The sequence below is a fragment of the Gossypium hirsutum genome, chromosome A12 (assembly GCF_007990345.1).
Source record: "Gossypium hirsutum isolate 1008001.06 chromosome A12, Gossypium_hirsutum_v2.1, whole genome shotgun sequence".
Taxonomy (NCBI): domain Eukaryota; kingdom Viridiplantae; phylum Streptophyta; class Magnoliopsida; order Malvales; family Malvaceae; genus Gossypium; species Gossypium hirsutum.
The window spans coordinates 32,844,394-32,852,182 of NC_053435.1; the positions used below are offsets into that span (position 1 = coordinate 32,844,394).

At 35.3% G+C, this 7,789-nt stretch overlaps 1 pseudogene; it reads left to right on the forward strand.

Annotated features, from left to right (window-relative positions):
- The first annotated feature begins 290 nt into the window (after window positions 1–290).
- On the forward strand, window positions 291–7,587 carry LOC107921772 (chaperone protein dnaJ A6, chloroplastic-like; annotated as a pseudogene).
- The last annotated feature ends 202 nt before the right edge of the window (window positions 7,588–7,789 follow it).

A 7,789-nucleotide genomic window follows, 5' to 3' on the forward strand; every position in this document is an offset into this window, starting at 1 on the left:
TTGAAATATGGCATGTATAGCAAACTTAGTTATTTTGTTACGTGTCATAATTGTCTAGGTTTAAAATACTAATTATAGTATCAAACTAATCATTTTGTACGAAGCCTTTGAAATTGGTTTGTATTGTTAATGGCATATGTTATAATGATTCATGATCAAATTACACGCCATATTTTTGTTTGGGTTCTATTTAATAGTATATACTATAATTTGTTAATACCTCGCACCCTGTTCTGGCGACGGATACGGTAAGGGGTGTTACATCCTTCAACTCAGGTACATAAAGATTCATGTGGCGGTTCAAGTTGATCAACAAAGGTAAGATCGTAGATGACCTTAGACCACAAATGCTTAAAGGTAATGAAGGTAAGTGTTCAATAGTAATTGAGTCTCAACAATCCCACTTGAATGTTATTGACAAGATTGTTGAAGACTTAGTTTTTGAAAGAGCTCCGCACCTTGAATTGGCTAATTGCCATTCTCTGATTATTGATGATTTCATTTTAAATAATGGCATGAAGATTTTTTCTACTAGTGAGTATGTCGTTGGCAAGTTTGTTGATGAAGTAAGATTAGATCGGCACAAACAAAATTTGATCTTTTGTGATAAAAAGTAGTTACGTAAAATGCCTAATCTGTTTATTTGTGATGGTAATATGAATTCTCTAAATTGTTGTACATGTTTGTGCAAGTCTATTCGAATGAGATTTAAGAGGTTTGATTGTTTGAATATGTGTGTGTTTAAATCCTTTTTGTTTAGCATGCGTGGATCATTGGAGACAAATAAACTCTTGTTGCATTTTGGAATGAGTGATCAAACTCGTGTGTTCGAACCTGGAGTTTGATATTCTAGTTCTTCATTGAGAGAAATCAAGCATCCTAAACGTTGTGAGAATAAATGTGTGAATAATTTATGTTTATTCGATGCTGTAACAACCCATTTTTGAGTCAAATCGGAACAGTAGTTTCGGGACCACAAATCTAAGGTTAAAATATTATTTTATTATTTTATTAAAGTTTACAGCATGATAGAATTATTATGTGAAAGTTTCGTAAAGAAATTTTACTGTTTGAATGCTTAATTCGATAAAAAGGACTAAATCGCGTAAAGCGTAAAACTTGTATTTTATTAGCTAAAAGTGTCAAATAGCTATAGAACATTAAAGTAAAGGCCCTTAAGTGGTAAATAGACTATTTATGGTTAGTGGATGATGATAGCATGGCAATTGGTGTAATTTGTAATATTTTTAAAGGTTATAAAAGTAAATTAGTAATTAATGTTAATATTAATAAAACAAAACCAAAATTCTTTATTCATTAATCTTTTTAGCCGAAAATTGGAAGAATAAGAAGCTAACTTGGTGTTTTAAATTCGGCAACCTTGAATTCTTCAATTAGGTGTGTTATTTTTCAGAGATCCAGGGGCGGAGCAGAAGTTCAAGGAAATTAGCAACGCGTACGAGGCAAGTTCCATGTTGTGCTTCCAGTTGGAATCTTTTATACAATTGAAATGCATCAGTAACTATGGTCATATTAATCTAATGATCTTTGACGTGTTATATATTGCTTAGGTGTTGTCTGATGATGAGAAGCGATCTCTTTATGACAAATATGGGGAGGCTGGACTTAAAGGTGCTGGCATGGGAATGGGGGTAAGTTAATTCTAATAATGCTGAATAAGATTATTCATTTCAAAATTATTTTCCCTGGTTCCTCTGAACATATCATTTTGTGTCATTGATGGCTTGTTTATTGTCCAAGGATTTTAGCAATCCTTTTGACCTGTTTGAGTCACTGTTCGAGGGCATGGGTGGCGTGGGCGGCATGGGCATGGGTGGCTGTAGTTCAAGGAATAGAGCAGTTGATGGGCAGGACGAATATTACAGTCTCGTGTTGAATTTTAAGGAAGCAGTTTTTGGAGTTGAGAAGGAGATTGAGATAACCCGACTGGAAAGCTGCGGAACATGTAATGAGTCAGGTGCAAAACCTAGCACAACAGCTTCAAAATGTACATGATACGAGTCACAAAAGCCCAAATTCTTGAAGGCGAGGCCCAATAAGCAAATTCCCAGCCCAATCGAGAAATCCACCCATACTTAGTTGAAAATCAAGCCAAATTGTCAAAGTGGCCCAAGTTGTAAAGTTTTATTTTTATTTATTTATTTATTTATTTTACTTAGTTTAAATTTTTATATTCAGTCCAAGAGTCCCAAATAAAAGACCCTTGGCCGAATTTCCATATTAAAATAATTAGGAGTTTTTTTTTAGTTTTAGTTTTAGTGTTCTAATTAAATTAGGAAAACATTTGAAAGGCCTATTTATATGGCTTGGCCAGCCACCCTACATTACATTACAATTACATTGAAAATTTCAGATTTGATTTGAGTGAAAATTCTCTTTGAGTTCTTCAAGGATTTTCTCTTGAGTTTTCTTTAGAAGTTGTTTTAACAATCTTTTTGATTGTGGGAGCCATCTTCAACCTTCTTCTTGCCATTGATATTCTTTGGAGGGGAGATTAGAGCCGTTTGAAGGGATTTGTGAAATCTTTCGGGATTTCAAGGATCTTTAGGACTTTCTTTATTTCTTGCTGTTTCGTTTTATTTCTTTATTTCTACTTGTGCTGAATCATTGTCTAATCTATTTTCTGTTCTTATTGTGTTTTCAGCATTTTTCTATCTTAAGGAATCAGCCCAAAAATCCCCAATTTCTAGGGTTTTTCCATACTCTTTTTGGGTGAAATTAGATTGTCAAAATTTGGGAAAAACTATCTTGGTGTTCAATTGGGCAGAATCACAATCTCCTTAAGGGTTTCAAGAACCCTAACACTTATTTCTATTCTCAATTTGATTCTTTGCTGATTTGGGGATTTTATTTCAGATCTGAAAATTCAAAAATCTAATCTTTTAATTTTCTGTTTCGTTTCAGATCTAATTGTTTAGGGTTTTCGTAGGAGTTTCTCGTGACTTGGCAACTTGATCTTGGTCCGCGCGCAACCCCGTATCATTTGGTATCAGATTTTGGGCGTTTTGGGTGTTCTTGGTTGATTTCTAAACTGATCTCTATTTTTTAAATTACAAACAGCAGTTTTACCCAGAAAAATTTTCGAAAAAAATTCATTTGAGTGGATAAACGTTTTCTGATTGATCTAAAATTTTACATACATATTTTTGGCACTGTTATTGAATATACAAAAATATTTCCCGCAAAAAAATAAGTCGAAAAAGTCAAAAAATTGAAAAAAGACGAAATCCAATAAAAAAATTAAAAAAATATTCAGCGGGTTGAATTTGGTGCCCAAATTTTCCAGATAAAAAATTCAATATTTGAAGACATTCCAGATTTAATTTTGTGATTTTTTGAGATCTAGAACACCTCGAACGAAGTTGTCAAGTTACTCCGCAGTTTTTCAGGTTTTCTGTTTTCAACAATTTTTATTGATTCTTAGCTGTAGGTTTTCATTTGTTTGCTTTTTATTATCCTTTTAAAATATCTAACACCTTCTTGTTTCTTGTGTTAGTAGGATTTAAACGTGTGCACAATCCTTCCTCGGTGCAACACGAATCACTTGGTGTCTCATCAGTTTTTGGCATCCTAGTGCAAATTAGGATTCTTTGGTAGTTTGGTTCACACTCTCTAATTGGTTGATATAAACTCTGATAAAGAACTCACAAGATTGAATTCGACCTCATTGAGAATTTGATTTTTCTTTTTGAGTGATTAATGGTGAGGTTTGCTAACTTTTATTTTTGAGTGTTGAGTGTTTATTTTTTACAGGTTTTGAAGATGTCTAAAGGTGATAATAATGATGCACTTATGAAAGTCCAACAACAGTTAGACAGACATACTGCTGCAATCACACAAATAAATGCTACACTTCAAGCATTGAATACTACTTTGAATGAGGTACGAGTGAATCAAAAACATCAATATCGAGATCCAATTAAGGAAGATAGGGATAACTAGCCCCATAGGTGAAGCCCTCAACGTGTCCCTAGAATGGATGATGATTTTCATGATCATGGACAATCATCTTTGGCAAAACCAAAGAGCGAGCAGCAACGAGAACATCTCTTTCATACTCGCTGCCATGTGCAAGGTAAGCTTTGTAGAGTTATTATTGATGGTGAAAGTTGCTCAAACATAGCCAGCACGACGATGGTGGAAAAGCTTTGCTTAACCACTACCAAGCATCCACAACCTTATCAACTACAAGGGCTTAGCAACGAAGGCCAATTTAGGGTCACTCAACAATGCGCATCGCCTTTTCTATCGATAAGTATCAAGATGAAGTTGTGTGCGACGTAATGCCTATTCAAGCCTGCCATTTGTTGCTAGGAGAACCATGGCAACTGGATCGAAAAGTCACTCACGATGGTCGTACCAATAGGTATTCTTTCAAGCATCAAGGAAAGAAACTCACCTTAGTGCCGCTCACTCCGGAACAAGTCCATGAGGACCAAATCAAACTGAAAAATTCTGTTAAAACAAGTGAGGAAAAAGAAAAAGAGAATGAAAAAGAGCAAAAAGAGATTGAGGGTGAAAAAGAAATTGAAGAAAGAAGAGAAAATGAATTAGAAAAAGAAACAAAAGAAAAAGACGTGGAAAGGGTAGTGAGGAATGTTTCCACTAACCAAGATATGAATTTTTCTTGTGTTGCTACTTTTCAGGTTCCCGAAAGATCGAAAGATAACTTTCAACTTCAATACCTCTCAAATGAAAGACGCTTTCATACGATCAACTTAGGCAAAGATGAAATCACACTACATGATCCCGAAGGTAAGCGAGGTAAGGAAATTTTAGAAACCAAGTCCAGTGCAGATTTGAAAATTATTGATAAAACTTTTGGTGACTTAGTTCTTAAAAGATCCCCTCATTTTGATCCGATTAATTGTTACTCTTCGATTGTGGTTGATAAAGTCATTACGAAAAGAAGCGTGATTTGTTATTCTCTTGATTTACCTTGTGTAAAATCCTCGAATTTGTCCAAATCTGTTTTGGAGAATAAGGTAACGAAATTTTCCAAATTTGTTTTCAATTTATATTCATGCCTTAAATAGTTTATGTGGTTGTACATGAAGTTTGAGTTCCATTTGACAAAGGTTAACTCAACAACGGAGATTCGACTACACTATGCCCCCGATGAGCGAAGGTTTGTTTTAAATGAAAAAGGTAAAATCGACCCTTATTCTTCTGCTTATCGAGGTAAGATGCTTGAAACCTTTGAAACACTTTTGTACTCCTCGGATAGTGATAAAGATCGTGTTGATGAACACTTAGATCGAAACGTGCTTGACTGTCCTATTTTATTTATTGATGATCTATCTGTTTTGATGGTTGATAAAAAGATTCTTGTTTTTGATAATGCATGTGTGAGTGAATCTATAGGCCGTCGATTAATGCATGGTATGATTATGCAACTCTGTGAACCATGTGAATCTTTCCAAATACCTACTTGTGACGATTATGTTTACCATTTGATTTATTACTCGTAATTTATTCATGGTTTGTGGGAACAATGTGAGACGACTGAATGCCTTAAAACATGTCCATCTTTGTTTCAAATATTTGACGAGGCAGTGGTGAGTAAATTAGATTGTTTGCATGGTAATCTGAATCTGTCCATTCACATGCGTTATACCTGTTCTGTTATGCTTATGATTGGACTACAAGCTTGTTTCCGTTGCTATTTACTATCTCATGGCTATTCTTTTCAGTGGACTCAATTGCCATTAGTCCCGTTCGATAGAGGAAAGTCGAGTTCATTTGATTTTTCAGATTCGAGGACGAATCTTTTTGAGGAAGGGGGGAATGATACGAGTCACAAAAGCCCAAATTCTTGAAGGGGAGGCCCAATAAGCAAATTCCCAGCCCAATCAAGAAATCCACCCATACTTAGTTGAAAATCAGGCCAAATTGTCAAAGTGGCCCAAGTTGTAAAGTTTTATTTTTATTTATTTATTTTACTTAGTTTAAATTTTTATATTCAGTCCAAGAGTCCCAAATAAAAGACCCTTGGCCGAATTTCCATATTAAAATAATTAGGAGTTTTTTTTTTAGTTTTAGTTTTAGTGTTCTAATTAAATTAGGAAAACATTTGAAAGGCCTATTTATATGGCTTGGCCAGCCACCCTACATTACATTACAATTACATTGAAAATTTCAGATTTGATTTGAGTGAAAATTCTCTTTGAGTTCTTCAAGGATTTTCTCTTGAGTTTTCTTTAGAAGTTGTTTTAACAATCTTTTTGATTGTGGGAGCCATCTTCAACCTTCTTCTTGCCATTGATATTCTTTGGAGGGGAGATTAGAGCCGTTTGAAGGGATTTGTGAAATCTTTCGGGATTTCAAGGATCTTTAGGACTTTCTTTATTTCTTGCTGTTTCGTTTTATTTCTTTATTTCTACTTGTGCTGAATCATTGTCTAATCTATTTTCTGTTCTTATTGTGTTTTCAGCCTTTTTCTATCTTAAGGAATCAGCCCAAAAATCCCCAATTTCTAGGGTTTTTCCATACTCTTTTTGGGTGAAATTAGATTGTCGAAATTTGGGAAAAACTATCTTGGTGTTCAATTGGGCAGAATCACAATCTCCTTGAGGGTTTCAAGAACCCTAACACTTATTTCTATTCTCAATTTGATTCTTTACTGATTTGGGGATTTTATTTCAGATCTGAAAATTCAAAAATCTAATCTTTTAATTTTCTATTTCGTTTCAGATCTAATTGTTTAGGGTTTTCGTAGGAGTTTCTCGTGACTTGGCAACTCGATCTTGGTCCGCGCGCAACCCCGTATCAGTACATGTGGTGGACAAGGCCAGGTGATCTCATCTGCAAGGACTCCATTAGGTGTCTTCCAGTAGGTAATGACATGCTCTTCTTGTGGTGGAACGGGGGAAATTTCTACCCCATACAATACGTGTTCTGGTGATGGGCGAGTAAAGAAAATGAAGAGGATCAGTTTGAAAGTCCCTGCTGGTGTGGATTCTGGTAGTCGTTTAAGGGTCCGATCTGAAGGAAATGCTGGAAGGAGAGGTGGGTCTCCAGGCGATCTCTTTGTTGTTATTCAAGTTATCCTAGACCCTGTCCTAAAACGAGATGATACCAACATACTATATACCTGCAAAGTGTCATATATAGATGCCATACTGGGAACGACAATCAAGGTTCCAACTGTTGATGTTATGGTTGATCTGAAGATACCAGCTGGGACACAGCCAAATACCACCCTCGTAATGGAAAAGAAAGGTGTTCCGGTTCTAAATAAAAGCAACATGAGGGGTGATCAGCTGGTTCGTGTACAGGTTGAAATACCAAAACAGTTGAGCAGTGAAGAGAGAAAGCTTATTGAGGAGCTATCTGACTTAAGCAAGGGCTAGACAGCAAGCAGTGGGAGATAGCTGCGGGGTTTATTGTATACACCAACGTGGAGTGATTTCCTGTGGAAAATTGCATTCATTGTCTAGGGTGATGTGGCTTCTAGAGTTCAAACTACGGGACTTGTATAGAACATCTAGCAGTTCTCAAAAGCTTGAAACAGCAAATGGGAAGGTTGCTGAAATTTGTAGTGGTAGGTAAGATTATAATGTGATAGGTTTGTCCAATATGAATAAATCGTAAGGGAAAGGGGAGGTGAAACGATGAAGAATTAAAGACCAATACCTCTTTGATTCTGCTTTATACTTTTGACACTTGATTAATTATTCTTTGAGATTGAATTAAAACTTGGGCAACAATGTTACCCTTCAATTTTGTCTTAATTTTTGATGAATGAATAACGAGTCTAATACATACA